At 46.0% G+C, this 15,711-nt stretch overlaps 1 protein-coding gene across 4 annotated transcripts in view; it reads right to left on the bottom strand.

Annotated features, from left to right (window-relative positions):
• HSD17B3 (hydroxysteroid 17-beta dehydrogenase 3) overlaps window positions 1-15,711 on the bottom strand; it is a 1,142,586-nt gene that overhangs the window by 196,710 nt on the left and 930,165 nt on the right. The gene's annotated exons all lie outside the window — the stretch shown is intronic.

Genomic DNA, 15,711 nt, shown 5'->3' with positions numbered 1-15,711 from the left:
AAAGCCCTGCGCCATAAGGAGGCGTTCCTGCGCAGGGGGGGGGGGGGCGTTCTTGCGCAGGAACGCCTCCTGAAAGTGGCTGAGTGAAATCTATGAGATTTCACTCAGTCACTTTCTGGCCAAAGCTGTGTCAAAACCCTGCACCTGCTTGAAGCAGGCGTAGGTCTTGACGCAGCATTGTGAAGATAGGGCACCCCCGAGCCTTGCTGGAGCTGCGTCGCGCTTGGGACGCAACTCCAGCAATGCGCCACATTTCCGGCACAGATGCGTCACGCATCTGTGCCGTTTTTGCACCATGGTGCGCAGCATTGTAAATGCGGCGCACCATGGGTGGCGTAGCTGTGGCGCACTGTGGTGCACATTAACTGGCGCATCCTTGGGGATGCGCCAGTTAACATAAATCTGCCCCATTGTATTTTAAATGTAGCGTGACTGTTAGAATCACAAACACAGGAAAAAGCTGCACTGTAAGGAAATGTATGCAGTCTGGGTGGGACATAACGGAAAAGCAGGAAGCTTTTCCTATATATTGTATTGACGTTATGGATGTTTTGCCAGCATTATTATTATAAGACTATACTCGCAGCCTGTGTAATTTGAGACTGACCTGTGCTTCTCTCATGGTGTGGTCACTCTCCCAGCTGTCTTATTGTGAGCATATGCAATAAACCTGTTTGTACTCCCTTTGTTGCAGATGTCGTGATTAAGTGATTTTAGCTGCTTAAAGTCTTTTTTCCCGACACCCTCACAGTTTTCTAACAGATTCTGGCACTTCAACACTGCCGAAATGTATTGTGGATAGGTCTTTGAAAAAAAGCAAAGCATGTGGAATGCAGTGTGCTAAATACCGTCCTCCAACTTATGCCTGATTTCCAAGTTAAACACTGAGAACAGGAGGTCTTTACCACACTCAATAAAGAGGGGCATAGCTTAGTCAGTAAGATTGGGGGAGATACTTCAGGTTTCCCGACAATCACCCTGGCATATAATGTTAAAATACATTACAGGATAAGCAAGGCACATGAGAGGGTCTTAAGAGTCTGTGGAAAGGGAGAGGAATGCAGATTAGTAGGAGTGCTAACTAAGAGAGCGACAATATTTTGTAAAATAATCAACTTTTTGGGGGGCTTTCAAAGCAGAGATGCGCAAGAGTGTGTGTGTTTGTCAGTGTGACCATGCAAAAATCTCAGGGGAAATCAGACACCCCAGCAAACCTGACTGAAAGCACCCATCTACAACTATTGGGTGGAGGTATTACACCCCAAACACCAACACCCCTAGGACTCCACCCCTGTCAATAAGTATGTCAACCAGGGGTAATGGCATTTACCAGGTGTGGTAAATAACTCACCCTACATCTCACAACTTGGAATAAGTGTCTATGGGTAAACTCAAAGGCCCGGATTGCAAACTGGAATAAAGTTCTGATAGGGATAAAACTTCCAAGCCCAGCCTGTAAACATTTATCAGGAGAAAAAGGCAGGAAAAAAATGCAAAACATGAAAATTCAGTGTGTTAAATAATAAGTCAATAAGTACGTCAACCACGGGTATTAGCATTTACGAGGTGTGGTAAATATCTCACTCTACATCTCACAACTTGGAATCAGGGTCTAGGGGTAAACTCTAGGGCCCGGATTGCAAGCCGGAATAAAGTTCTGATAGGGATTAAAATTCCAAGCCCAGCCTGTAAAAATTTATCAGGAGAAAAAGGCAGGAAAAAAGGCAAAACATGAAAATTCAGTGTGTTAAATAATAATTCTGCATGTTATGCCTCAAGTAGGAAACCAAGAATAGGAAGTATTTACCATCACCCAAAAATACCTCACCTTGGGACCAGGTGTGGCAAATACCCCACATTACTCCACACACATTGAAATCAGGGCCAACATTGGCAAATATCCACACATTATTAACCCCTTGCGTGCGGGGCGTATTTTCCGCCTGTGCTGACTCCGCCTTGCGCGGGCGGAGTCATGACGGAACGGTTCCGTCATCAGCACAGCTCAACCGATGCTGATGACGGAACCGTTCTGTCATCAGCATGGAAGGGGTTAATATTATTAGTAAATATTTATAGAGCTCCTGGCTACCCTTAGGCATCCCCGCGCTGTCCGTAGCAAGCAGAAAAGGAGCGAGTGGCTTTAACTAAGGCACTTCCTGAAAAACGACGTCTTTAACTGCCTCCGGTAAGAAAGATGATGAATGGTTGACCGCAGCTGGACAGGGAGAGTATTCCATATCTTGGCCACGTTGAAGGAGAACGAGCGACCGCCTGAGCGTGCTCTCTTTATTTTTGGTATAAATTTACTATGATGTCAGTACACCATTCTAAATGACTGATGCCTCCTGGGACTCCTTAAGGAAATGTTAGACACAGGGTTGGGTGCAGTTTGCAGTATAAATAGGCAGGATCAGAGATGGTAGAAACAAAAGAGGACAGGCCTCACAATGGTGTTTATGTGATGATGTCTGTCAGTACTTCAAATGTGCCGGTGCTCACTGGTACTGAGTACCGGCACGTCTTATTTTTACCAAGCTGAGTACCAGCACTTCTCCACTGCCAAGGAGAGTAGTGGTGCTCATGAACTGTAAGTTAATTGCTGCTAGTGCTGCTAAGCTCAAGGCTGTCAGAGTAGAACCTATCTGCGCATCACTCTGACAACCTAAGCTCCTTTTCCCTTAGCTGAACTACTATTAGCCGCATGCGCGCTAGCGGGTTTTCCCGCTGCGCGCTGAAAATTTAAAAAACCCGCATTACGTGACAAAGCCAGCTCATCATGCGCGCAGCGCAGGTAACGCCCATGACGAGCTGGCTTTGTCACCAGCATCGAAGGGGTTAAACTATTCTACAGAGTCGCATTTGTATTATGCAAGGGATGTCCAGGTTTTGGGAATTTCACCTTCCTGCTTTGTCTGATATAGTAGAGCCTGCACGGCCGGACTGACTACTGGGCAGTTTCGAATCCTGCCGAGCTGGGGGCTGATTTCACAGTGGTGGGGGCTGATTTCGTTCATGGAGACCTGCGTGTGCTTCAAAATAATTAATGCAAAACGAATTTCGTTTAGCACATGCAGGTCTCCATGAACGAAATCACCCCCCCCCCACCCCAGCTCAGCAGCATTCCAAACTGCCCGGTAGCCAGTCCGGCCCTGAGGGCCTGTCCCGACCTTGTTCTCTTAATCACATTCGCACTGTCACTGTGCAGATGCCAAGTAAGCCTTTCGTGTGAGTATCTAGTTTGCTTGTGTATGTGTGTTTGACTGCTTGTGTGTATGTTTGTGTGTGAGAAAGACATGAGACCAGAGAGTAAGAGAATTGGAACACTCAGGATATTTGAAAAGAAATGCATGGAATGTTTGTTTTTGTGTGTTTTTGTGCACACTCTTGAATATATAAGAATTTTGCTAAAGACAAGCAAATGGGAAGAATATGACATTAATAAGCTGCAAACAATACAAAACAAGGCAACATTATTATTTCATACAAGCTCTTCATTTTGTGCAATGAGTTAACACGTTTTGTTTATAATGATATATTTCTCACATGTTTAGGTATGTCCTGCAACTGGTGTAGAACTCATTATTAATGATGCTATGCCAAAATCTAGTTTGTCCTGGGGCACACTGATTATTAGGCTTAAAGTGCTAATAATAGTACTGTTGATGGCTTGGCTTCATTCAGTTATGATTAAGGCTCCCGGTTTTATGGTATTTACTTTTAAACATTTCCGTCTGTATTTATCCATATTTATTTTTACTCATCTTTTTGGTATTTATCCATATTTATTTTGTGTTTTAAGAACAAATGGAGTGATCAAATGGTATATGTCCACATTAATTTAACTGATAAACATATACTCATACTGTGATGCCTGTTGCGTTTTGGCAAACTAATCAGTCAATGTAGCAAAACATTGCACCCTCAGGCAAATATTAGCATTATATACAAATATATGTTAAAAAATGCCTGTATTTAAAGAAATACCATACTGTCTTTTAACTTCCCATGCTGTCTATCTGCTCAGCTGCTGTCTAAGAATTGGTGAAGGGCAGCATGAAAAGTCACTCACATCAAGCAACATTTTCTGTACTTTACCGCTTTTAATAATAAAAACAGACAGGAAACACATTGTTTTCTGTCTCTATTTATCTGTAAAAATCAGTAAAAACTGAAAACTGGGAGTTCTAATTATGATTTAGGCCGTGTTCCCATTAGGGCATTTGACACACCACTTTATTAGCATATGTATCTGATAATCTTCATATATGGGAAGTTTGAGACTACTATCAAGGACAATCAATCAATCAGTGACACTTATAAAGCGCGCTACATACCCGTAGGGTCTCAAGGCGCTGGGGGGGGGGGAGCCGCTACTGCTCGAACAGCCAGGTCTTCAGCTTCTTCCTGAAGGAGAGGTGGTCTTGGGTCAGGCGCAGGTCGGTCGGGAGGGAGTTCCAGGTCTTGGCGGCCAGGTAGGAGAAGGACCTTCCTCCTGTAGTCGCTCTTCGGATGCGGGGGACGGCGGCGAGGGCGTGGTTGGCTGATCGGAGGTGGCGTTTGGGAGCGTAGAAGTTGACTCGGCTGTTGAGGTAGCTCGGGCCTTGGTCGTGTAGGGCTTTGTGTGCGTGGGTGAGGAGGCGGAAGGTGATTCTTTTGTTGACGGGGAGCCAGTGAAGGTCTCTCAGATGTCCGGAGATGTGGCTGGTTCGTGGGATGTCGAGGATGAGTCTGGCTGAGGCGTTCTGGATCCGCTGGAGTCTCTTCTGGAGCTTGGCGGTGGTACCGGCGTAGAGGGCGTTGCCGTAGTCCAGTCGGCTGGTGACGAGGGCCTGGGTGACGGTCTTCCTGGTCTCGGTGGGGATCCACCAGAAGATCTTCCGTAGCATGCGTAGGATGTTAAAGCATGCCGAGGAGACGTTGTTGACTTGCCTGGTCATGGAGAGGGAGGAGTCCAGGATGAAGCCCAGGTTGCGTGCATGGTCTGTCGGTTTGGGTGCGGTGCCCAGGGCGGGAGGCCACCAGGAGTCGTCCCAGGCGGAGGGAGAGGAGCCCAGGATGAGGACCTCCGTCTTGTCCGAGTTCAGTTTCAGGCGGCTGGTCGTCATCCGCTCGGCTACCTCTTTCATCCCTTCGTGCAGGTTGGCTCTGGCGGCGGCGGGGTCGTTGGTCAGGGAGAGGATCAGCTGGGTGTCGTCGGCGTAGGAGATTATGCTGAGGTTGTGTTTGCGTACGATGGCCGCGAGGGGGCTCATGTAGACGTTGAAGAGTGTGGGGCTCAGAGATGATCCTTGGGGGACGCCGCAGATGACTTCGGTGGCCTCTGACTTGTACGGTGGTAGGCGGACTCTCTGTGTTCTCCCGTCGAGGAAGGAGATGATCCATTCCAGCGCCTTGTCCTGGATTCTGACGTTGCTGAGGCGCCGTACTAGGGTGCGGTGGCAGACCGTGTCGAATGCCGCGGAGAGGTCCAGGAGGATGAGGGCCGCTGTTTCTCCGTTGTCCATCAGGGCTCGGATGTCATCGGTGGCGGCGATGAGGGCGGTCTCGGTGCTGTGGTTGGCTCGGAAGCCGGACTGTGAGGGGTCGAGGGATCCGTTCGTCTCGAGGAAAGCGGCCATCTGCTTGTTGACGGTCTTCTCGATGACTTTGGCTGGAAACGGGAGGAGCGAGATGGGGCGGTAATTCTTGAGGTCGGTGGGGTCCGCTGTTGGTTTCTTGAGTAGAGCGCTGAGTTCGGCGTGTTTCCAGCTCTCGGGGAAGATGGTGGTGTCGAAGGATGTGTTGATGATGTCTCGCAGGTGGGGTGCGATGACAGCGTCGGCCTTGTTGAAGACGTGGTGAGGGCAGGGGTCGGTCGGTGATCCGGAGTGGATGGAGTTCATCGTGCGGATGGTGTCTTCGGTGCTGATCGGGGTCCAGGTGTGGAGGGTGGTGGTGGGGGGTGGTTGTTCGGTCATGGTGTGCGTTGGTTGGTTGTTGAAGCTGTTGTGTATGTCCGCGATCTTGTTGTGGAAGTATGAAGCCAGGGAGTTGCAGAGGTCTTGCGATGGGGTGATGTCGTTGTTTCCTGCGCTGGGGTTGGAAAGCTCTTTGACGATGTTGAAGAGTTCCTTGCAGTTGTGTGCGTTGTTGTCCAACCGGTCCTTGAATGCTGTTTTCTTGGCGGCGCGGATCAGCTGGTGGTGTTTCCGGGTGGCAAGTTTGAAGGAGGTCCTGTTGTCCGGTGTCGGTTCCCTTCTCCAGACTTTCTCGAGGGCTCGGCAGTTCTTCTTGGAGCTCTTGAGTTCGTCGGTGAACCATGGGGCTTTCTTGCTGCCGGGTCTGCTGGGCGGGGTCCTCAGTGGGGCGAGTTCGTCCGCGCAGTTGCTGATCCACTTCGTGAGGTTGTCGGCGGCCTGGCTGGGGTTCGCTGAGCTGGCAGGAGGGTGCTGGCTCAGGGAGGTGGCGAGCTGGTCTGCTGTGATCTTGTTCCAGCTTCTGCGGGCGGCCTGTTGCTGGTGGTGGTGGGTCGTTGTTTTCTTGAAGGTGAAGTGGACGCAGCTGTGGTCCGTCCATTGAAGCTCTGTGGTGTGGCTGAAGTCGATGTCCTTGCTGGATGAGAAGACAGCGTCGAGTGTGTGTCCGGCGAGGTGGGTGGGGGTGGACACCAGTTGCTTGAGTCCCAGGTTGGCGAGGTTGTCGAGCAGGGTGCTGGTGTTGCGGTCGTTGTTGTTCTCCAGATGGAAGTTGAGGTCTCCCAGGAGGATGTAGTCAGCGGAGGGGAGGGCATGTGGGCTGACGAAGTCGGCGATGTCCTCGCTGAATTGTGTGCGTGGTCCAGGGGGTCGGTAGATCAGGGTGCCTCTGAGGGTGGTGTTCGGGTTGGTGTGGATCTGGAAATGCAGGTGTTCGGCGGTGGTCAGGGAGTTGTCGGTGCTGGTCGTGAGACGGATGGTGCTCCTGTGGATGATGGCGATGCCTCCTCCCATCTGGTTGGTGTTTCGGTCCCTCCGGGCGATCTTGTAGCCCTCTGGGATGGCGATGGCGATGTCGGGAGCTGAAGAGGCGTTCATCCAGGTCTCCGTGAGGAAGGCAACGTCTGGAGCTGTGGTGTCGAGGAGGTTCCAGAGTTCGATGGCATGTCTGTGGACGGAGCGGGTGTTGAGTAGGATGCACTTGAGGTGGGTGCTGCTGGTGTTCGGCTTGGTGGGTGCTGGTGCGAGGCAGGTCCGGATGCAAGTGAACTTGCAGGCGTGGCAGCTGAAGGGTCCGTGGGTACGTCGTGGAGAGGCTTGATGGCATTCTGGGAGTTGGCCGGTGTTGAGAGCGGTGAGGGTGGCGGCGGAGTACGTCAGGCGGGTCAAAAAGCAAGGTCAAAAAGAATTCTCAATCAAAGTGCCATGATTTCTCGCCCCGCCTCTGGCCCCACCCACTAGTCACGCCCCTAGCTCAATTTAATGAGTACCTGCACTTACTTTTTTGCCATTTAAAGAACTGGATTGCAACGTCTTTCTCTGAGGGATGAACATCCATGGCACACAGAGCCTTCACTCTGTTTTCAAATGCAAGAAGGTATCACATGCTAAGCACCACCAAATTGCTTCCTAAGAGTGCCAAAAGCGACAGCTCCTCCACTAGGGTGGAGGAAAGCTATCCCACACGAAAAATAAATGATAATAATATAATGTTATAATCATTTTATTTTTTGAGGTATTGGCCCCGTTTTATTTAAGGGGCAGGCTAGGGCTGGGCTGTCAGCCAGCAGTGGGAGGAGTGGTATGTGCACTTAAGTGCGCATGACGATTTGGCCAGATGTCTCGAGCCGGCCAAACCGTCATGCGCACTTTGCATGTTCTCCACCCAGGTTCTTGGTGGATCGAGCTGCAGGTTGGGTCCAAAGGAGAGATTTTTGATGGTGGCCTGGTGAAGCATGGGCCCTCAGTGGGAGCCTTGGCTCCTGTGGGAATCTTGGTGTGGTGAACGTCCTCAGTGAGAACATATGAGCATAACCCTCGAAAGTCTTTTCGGTGGTCGGATGCTGTTCAACGTTGACCTTGCTCACGTCTCTCCTCTTTGGACTTTTTTGGAAGTCAAAATTCTTTCAGCAGGGGAAACTACAGAGCTGAATCCAACTGGCCGTGACTTTGCCATTGGTCACTGGTTTTGTTCGTCTGAGAAAGAAAAGTTCTGAAAAGTTTCTTTAAGCGTCCTATTTTGAGGGACAGAGAATTGCACTCTAACACCAGCAAAGGAGTAGGACCTTGTGGGTACCACTTGGAGATTAGAACTCACTCTTCCAGTAGACACAAGCAAGGTGCAAGCCACGAGCTGCAACTGATCAGCTGGGCTCTTGTAAAAAGTAGGCTTCTTTCAGATTTTTTGGTCCAATAGCTTAACAGAAGGTCAGCCAACTGACCCTTGGAACCCACTTCTCTGTCCTGGGTACAAGAGGGAGCAGGTCCAGCCCTTAGGGTCTCTCTCCACTGGTTCAACAGAAGATGCAGTCCTTCTCTCTTCTACAGGTCTAGGTATATTCTGAAGATTCCTGAGGTGCCACATTAATGCATGTCAGTAGCATGTGGGTGGCAGAGACACCCTGATTGATAAGGGTAAATTTACCAAGGGCAACCCTACCCATTTTTACATCATTTCTTGGGGGGTTGGCTCTAAACAATCCCACAGTGCACTGCTCTGCCAACATACAAAATTGCTGAACCTTTCTTCCCATGGAATGGGCTCTGGGCACACCCCTGAGAAACACCCCTTAAAACCCAGTTCTGAAACAGACCCCCACGCGCACACTGGGATTGGAGCCCTCTGACAACATGGACAATGGAAAGGGCATGCCTAAGTGTGAGTAACATCTGCCTGTGACAGGGGATGCCCCTTTGAAGCTTGTACAGTTAGTGGGCACATCTTCCAGGCCATCTTGTAAGGAGGTGGCCACACCTCACCTCACCCAAGGTCTTGTTGCTTCCTTTTCTGGAAGCCATTCACACTTCCTTGTAGAGGGGCAACAGGCTGTCAGGTAACTTTGAAAAGGATACTAAAGGCTTTAGGCAGAAATAGAGAGACTGTCTAAAGTCATTAATTTTGAAATAGATAAAATTCGCTTTAGCGCTAAGTTAGATGTTATTTAACAATGAAAGTTAGTGTATGGAGTTTTTTTCTAGCTAATGCAATCTGAAATTAGGTGTATTAAGTGTAATAAAGTACCCATTCTTTCTATAGCACTGCTAGCCTCGCTAAAGTGAAAAACAGATTTGTGGCCATTTTCACTGTAAGGACAGGTAAAAACATTACATACATATGCCCTCCTTTTAAATACTATCTACCCTGCATTAGGGCTGGTAAGGCTTACTTTAGGGGTGACTTACTGCTATATAAAAGGATAAAAGGAAGGCTTAGACCTGGCCACAGGGTGATATTGACTGGTTGAAATAACAGTTTGAAACCTGCTCATGTAGACTGCTGTGGTATGCCTAGAACAGGCTATTCCAAAGAGTAGCTCGAACACTACTGGTAGCTATCCAGCTGTCTTTGAGTAGATCTCCTGTGTGCCTCCCAGCCTGCTAAATTAAAAGCTTTTGCTTGGTCGGATTCAATATATGTATGCCAAATATGAAAAGTGTCTATTCGAGACAAAATTGTGTGTATTTGTAGAACTCAAAAGATGGTGTTTGGAGAGAATTATTACTAATATTAACTTGGTGCCAAAGGCATTACAGTATTGGCAGTTATGTATTACCCATACGGAGGCAATCCACATTGACAAAGCATTTTTGTCATTAATGCTGGGAACCTTGATCAATGCACTGAGCTGATGACTGCTGGCAATCTTGCTTATGGTGGGCACTAATGTTATCTTTTCTGACGTGCTGACGTGCTCAGGATTAAAACTCTATAATTATTTGTAACCCGGAATGATTTTCACTCAACATGAGTAACTGTTACTATAGAAAAGGTTGAAGGCCCCTGGCCTATAGTCATGCTTTACATGATTGCTTTAGTGGTGGCTCAATAGGTGATGTAGTCCACCAGTGTGTTGGAGCGGAAATCTCACAGTAATCTCTCTTTGGAAAATGTAGGAAATGTGGCACCATCACCTTTGATTACCGTCACCCTTGATTCCGCTCAAGGCAATGGAGAAGTGTGGCTCACTGATTAGAGGAGGCAGACCTGAAAGCAGAGGTCAGCCCGGGACCAGGGTTCAATTCCCGGCTCGGCGGGGTCTTGAGTCCTAAAATGTCCATGGACTCGACAATTCTCGCTCCGGTGCCTACTCGATTCACAGGTTCACACTCTGCGACTCTGGGCAATAGCTTGCTTAATCTCCACAACGGCCCCTCGCGGCGGGATGCCTGGCTTTCACCTTGTGGATACCCTGCCGGGGTTATCTCACAGGGGAATACCAGGATGGGTTCCCTAAGCAAGTGCTTAGAAACCGCTCGGTGATTTGCGGTATATAAATTCCTGTACATTTACATTTACATTTACATCTTTGCCACTGTGTTTTTAACAGGGAGCTCCTTCATAAACATGAGCAAGTAATCAAATGCAAATAAACATTTAGTCAATAATGAGAGTTGTGAGTATTTTTAAAGGGATTTATTTTCCAATAAAAATGTAAGTTTTTCTAACTCTTCATTCATTAATCAGGTATCAATCAGATTACAGAATTGATAATAGAAAAATTAAGTTAGTACAAAGCAAATCATAAATTGCAATCCACACTTTCCATAAAGGCACAAAGAATGCCTATTCTAGGACAATGAGTCAGTTAGAACTCATGAAGAGTTCAAGAATAGAAGCAAGAGTAAGATTAGAATGAAGCTAAATCAATAATTAATAATAGCAGAATCTCCCATGAAAATACATAAAGCATTGAGCGAATAAGCCTTGGCAAAGCCAGTTAGTCAAAGCATAAAGCTTGGGGATTTTAACAAAAGTCAGAATGGACAAAAACTGTATCTAATCTGCTTATGTTTACCTCTGTTCTGCTCTCCATCAAGGCCTGATCTCTCCTTTCCCTGCATCTGCAAATCACATCTGCTCTCCTCCCTTCATTTCTGCATCGGAATCTGAAACTCCTCTGCAGCCTTCTGTCTCTAAATTTGTCTGCCTGTCTCTCTCAAAAGGCTCTGCAAAGGTTCTGAAACTCCTAACTAGAAACACGTTTATCAAAGAATAATGTCACAAAGCATGTAGAGTGCCTTCGTCTTCCTGCAACTGGAATCCTGTATTTTCCAAAAGGATGACTCCACCGCCCACAGCAGAATGCCTACGTCATCTCTCAGACAGGCAAAAGTCCTTCCCACAGCATATTCTGCATCTTGTTTAATATAATATAATCTCCTAACCTTTCTCTAAAGAAACATATTATATCTAACTAAACACATAACATGAGCTGCAGAAAAACGTTTTAACTAAGCAAGAAACATTAAACATAACATGGTAATACACCTTTAAAATATGTGTGTTTTCTATTCTCTCTAAAGCAAAGAATGAAATGAGACTTTGTTTAAACATTTCCAGCAACTACAGAGATAAAGCTCCTAGGCCACAGCTATGAATTATGCCACTGTTCTCTCTTCACATCGAGAAAGAACTTCTTTTGCTTATCTCGAAGGCCAACAGAAACTCTGGGAGCAAGAGCTAAATCAGGAGCGCTGTTTCTGTTTTTCTACATTATAAAAAGTCGTGCTAATTCTAATACAAATTATATTCTACTGATGAACATTTAACATTTTTGCAAGTTAAAATCACATTTCCTTAGTGAGAACAAAATCTAAACTAAACCCATTTAAGTCAAGCTATGAATTAATTGTGCAATGTTTTACATGAACCGCTAAATGGAAAGCCTCTATCAGTCAGCATATGAATATCAAAGCTTCATGTTTTCACTTTGCAGCCCCAATGTCTGCGTGTCACTTTTTGAATGCAGTTTCGTTTCTGAAGCTCAAGGCAGGTTTTCCATTTGTGTTGCAAAATATTAAAGTATATATTCATGCTCCTTCAAGTGTCATTGAACTTACTTAGCTGGGCACATGAGTTACCATATAGTAGAATAGGTAAATTAAAGGTGACAATTAGAGATTTTAACAATTTCAACATATTTGTAGGAGTCAGACCTCATGCACAGGTCCCTGATTAGAAGGATCCCAGTGTACAGAGTCCAAAAAAAACTACAGCATCAGTGCAAAAAATGGGAATGATCATGCAAAACGAGGCATTTTCTTACAGGAAGCATAACAAGTATTTGTTTAACACTCATTGCACTGTGTGTGGTGTTAGTCGTTCCTATATTATCAGGCCCATTGCAACTGAATAAGAAAATATGGTACCCCGCACAATACAGAAGATGCTTCTTGGAATTTGTATCCCTGTACATGTACTAACCATATAATCAGAAGTGCTTTTAAAAGAGCCTTAAGTTTAAAGTTTTTATTGTTTTTTATATATAGGTTGCTCTTGATATTTCAATGTGTGTACAGGTTTAGCATTGAGTAATGTAACTTGTTTGGCTGTCTGAAGGATATCAGTAGAGTTTCTGACAACTTTTCATCTCATGATGCATTCCAATTCCCGGGCAATCTGGTGAAGGACTTCCAAATGGGTTTGGTGTGTAACCACAAAGGAAACAAGCAACTACAGGAGGGTATGGAGTTCTTATGTAGATCTGTTCTGCTTGCAATCATTTAAGAGCTTCCATCTGGATGGACTATATTGTAGCCAATACTAAAATGTATCAGATCATATACACTAGCAGTTCAAATTGATAGTATATTCTTGATATAAAGTAGTACATTAAAAGTTTGATTTGGAGGGTGATGATTGCCTTTGTTCCCAGCCTGCCCTAAATAGGTGGCCAAACATTGGTCCATCTTTGTTCTTGTTATGGTTCCTCCTTCTGTATCAAGTAAAAATGAAGAGTAAATGTGAAGTCATTGTGAGATAATGTGAACTGTCCGAGTTGAATTACTTACTTTGTACTTTGCATAACATTTTGCAGTGTCTCCATATAAACACATGCAAAAGATGCTGGTTGTATGTAGGTACAAACAATATCATCTTCTGATAATATTCCAGTTCGATACCATCAATCATTTGATGTCTTCCAAACAAACGTTGTTGCATCTGTTCTAGTCCTTGTAACAATGCATTCTGAAAGACTAATATGTACTTTGTGCACCTAGGTGTAAGTCTCTTTTTTGCTATGCAGTATTTCAGAGTGTAGACTTACCTATTTCCACCTCCTCCACTCAGTGGGAGAAGACATCTAAAACTGAACTGAGGACTGTAAGCTTACTACAGGTAACTTTTCACATGTAGGTGAAGATGTCTGCCACAGTGGCAAAGAACTCCCAATGGGAAGGAATAAGGAAAATTAATCACGTTTAGCTATTAAAAAATATTACAAATATATTAATACAAAATATGTCAAACTAAAATAGTTATTTGCACCCTAACACTATTGAAGTAAAATGTGAGAACTAATTAACTCTTTAAAATAAATGTTTATTAAATAAATATATATATATATATATATATATTGTGAATGCATAATTCTGCATTTTATTCAAAAACTACAGGTCTGTCTTCACTTTTCATTGCACTGGTAGATTTCATGTGATATGTTTTCAATCAGGATATTTAAAAATGGTTGAACAAACTTTATTGAATTGTTGGTGAGCAGCTTGCTGTGCAGGCAAAACGCGTCCGACAACAGCTGACATTTGAATTAAAAAGTCATATCAAAGACACAGCATCATCATCCTCACTATGTGAGGCTTTGTGGCAATGAAATCTGAACTGTGCTTGGCGAGTCCAGTTCCCTCGACGCGCCCTCTGATTTGGAGACGCGGCGGAATCTACACAAGCGCTGTAAAAAAAAAAAATATATATATATATATATATATATATATATATATATATATATATATATATATATATATATATATATATATATATATATATATATATATATATATATATATATATGAGAACCAACGCCCACTCCAACAGAATGAGCCCGACATATGCTGACTTCTCACCAGGATTTATTCTGCAGAAAATAAAGATAAAGCACCGTCCAGGAAACGCCAGGCAGACGCGTTTCTAGCGAGTGTGTTAGCTTTCTTCAGTGCCGGTTCCTGTTTCCTCTCAGAGCCTCGCACCTGGGGATACTTGCAGTGTCCTGAGCAGTCTCTGGCCACGCTTTTTAAAGAGATAGTTCCTCCCCGCCTCTGCTCACAGCTGCGGTACCTCCTGTGAAGGTGTTGAAACCAGGAGCACGCTGGGACACCGAGTCCAATGTGACAGCTCATACAGTGAAAAGCCGCCAAACGCCCAGTGGCTTGTCTCGATGTCACCGCATCCTTCCAATTCAGCCACAGGGTTATTTTCTGCAGTACCTGGCAAGGCCCCTGCAGACACGCTGCAGCCTCCTTCCCCGAAATAATGTTCCACAGCCAAATACCGCAAAACCACTCGGGGGGGTGAAGCGCTTGTAGTTTTATATGCGGACCAAAGGTTGCTGCATTTGCGCTTCACAGCCAGATCAGGAGGGCATGCCGGTTGACCAGTACACAGCAAACTGGTCTTTGATATGAGAACCAACGCCCACTCCAACAGAATGAGCCCGACATATGCTGACTTCTCACCAGGATTTATTCTGCAGAAAATAAAGATAAAGCACCGTCCAGGAAACGCCAGGCAGACGCGTTTCTAGCGAGTGTGTTAGCTTTCTTCAGTGCCGGTTCCTGTTTCCTCTCAGAGCCTCGCACCTGGGGATACTTGCAGTGTCCTGAGCAGTCTCTGGCCACGCTTTTTAAAGAGATAGTTCCTCCCCGCCTCTGCTCACAGCTGCGGTACCTCCTGTGAAGGTGTTGAAACCAGGAGCACGCTGGGACACCGAGTCCAATGTGACAGCTCATACAGTGAAAAGCCGCCAAACGCCCAGTGGCTTGTCTCGATGTCACCGCACCCTTCCAATTCAGCCACAGGGTTATTTTCTGCAGTACCTGGCAAGGCCCCTGCAGACACGCTGCAGCCTCCTTCCCCGAAATAATGTTCCACAGCCAAATACCGCAAAACCACTCGGGGGGGTGAAGCGCTTGTAGTTTTATACGCGGACCAAAGGTTGCTGCATTTGCGCTTCACAGCCAGATCAGGAGGGCATGCCGGTTGACCAGTACACAGCAAACTGGTCTTTGATATGAGAACCAACGCCCACTCCAACAGAATGAGCCCGACATATGCTGACTTCTCACCAGGATTTATTCTGCAGAAAATAAAGATAAAGCACCGTCCAGGAAACGCCAGGCAGACGCGTTTCTAGCGAGTGTGTTAGCTTTCTTCAGTGCCGGTTCCTGTTTCCTCTCAGAGCCTCGCACCTGGGGATACTTGCAGTGTCCTGAGCAGTCTCTGGCCACGCTTTTTAAAGAGATAGTTATATATATTTATCCACAGTGATTGGCTCTCACAACTTCCAAACCACCACGAGGAAAGTGGCGGCGGCGAAGAAGGAGACTCAGACCCCGCAGGATATTAGGCAAGTTGTTTTATTGTTCTACAACCGCACAACATGACGCGTTTCAAGCAGAATTGTCTTTGTTCACGTGTCAATATTTATATATATTGATTTGATGGTGGATTTAAAGATGCAAGACCAGGCTCGCGAAAGAAGGCTACCGCTCTGTAATAGTGTTCGGCAGCTTTTCATGGACT

Source organism: Lissotriton vulgaris, chromosome 3_1, assembly GCF_964263255.1.
Source record: "Lissotriton vulgaris chromosome 3_1, aLisVul1.2, whole genome shotgun sequence".
In the NCBI taxonomy this organism is placed as follows: domain Eukaryota; kingdom Metazoa; phylum Chordata; class Amphibia; order Caudata; family Salamandridae; genus Lissotriton; species Lissotriton vulgaris.
Note: the sequence above shows the minus strand (reverse complement) of the source record. Positions and strands in the feature narration are given on the sequence as shown.